At 33.5% G+C, this 1,102-nt stretch overlaps 1 non-coding gene across 1 annotated transcript; it reads left to right on the top strand.

Annotated features, from left to right (window-relative positions):
* The first annotated feature begins 635 nt into the window (after positions 1–635).
* On the top strand, positions 636–718 carry TRNAL-CAG (transfer RNA leucine (anticodon CAG)). Its single transcript has one exon. It is a non-coding gene; the product is annotated as a tRNA-Leu (tRNA).
* Positions 719–1,102: the final 384 nt, after the last annotated feature.

Genomic DNA, 1,102 nt, shown 5'->3' with positions numbered 1-1,102 from the left:
ATCTCAGGAGTAAGAACACTGCTCTTTTAAGCCAGTGGTCATGAACACAAACCCTACTTGTACACTCCTTCATAGCATCCAGTCAAGCCCATAAGCCAAAATCATTAGCCAGTTCTTGGAAAGTTCATAAATGTCTTTTCTATGGTGAGTGACAATCCACAAGACAACAAATTCTAGACACTTGGAATCCAATCCTGAATAGAGCAAAAAATAATAATTACCGCATTTTTCCTTGGCATTCTATGAATTAGAAAAATAGATACTGCACATCCCCTTTTCAATGTATTTTGGAAACTGCCACATTTGGAGTAATGATTTTCTTTCAATGCAGCTCTCAATCAATCAATACAAAATTCAGGCATTAATTGTAGATCATGTGAAGATGTTATTTGTGTCAAGCATTTTCTCAAATATTTGGAAAATCCTAAACTATAGGTAATTCCTTGTTAATGTTATTTTTACAATATCTTTTTGATTTATCCAACTTTAAGCATCTTTGAAAACTAATTGAAAAAGCAATTTACTACTAATATTTGAATCAATAGTTTCAACAGCAGCATGGACATTGCACCTTTGAAAAAGTAATTTTGGTTAATTAGTTTTATCCAATTTTTATGAAACTCAATTTTTTATGTGTCAGGATGGCTGAGCGGTCCAAGGCACTGCGTTCAGGTCGCAGTCTCCTCTGGAGGCGTGGGTTCAAATCCCACTTCTGACAGTGTTCTTCCTTTTCTTCTTTGTTCTACAATGTCTCTTCCTTGTTGCTTGTGAAGAGAAATACTTAAGATATTCACTGCAAATCTGTTTCACAAACCACTTTGAAGAATAATCAACCTTCCATTATTTCTGCTTTATACCAATCAAAGAAAATGTTGCATTCTTCCAAAAAACTTTGAAGAATTATCAACCTTCCATTATTTCTGCTTTATACCAATCAAAGAAAATGTTGCATTCTTCCCTAAAAATATGGACTTAAATACTACTTCAGACATCAATATTATATGTATTTTTTTCTTTGGTCCACATTTTTTCATATACTGAGTTTGCAAAATAAAATATCCCCCAACTTCAGAATCAGGGCTCCATATCTCAGGAGTAAGAA

Source organism: Taudactylus pleione, unplaced genomic scaffold (genome assembly GCF_031769625.1).
Source record: "Taudactylus pleione unplaced genomic scaffold, aTauple2 ptg000177l, whole genome shotgun sequence".
In the NCBI taxonomy this organism is placed as follows: Eukaryota; Metazoa; Chordata; class Amphibia; order Anura; family Myobatrachidae; genus Taudactylus; species Taudactylus pleione.
This window is presented reverse-complemented; position numbering and strand designations above follow the sequence as displayed.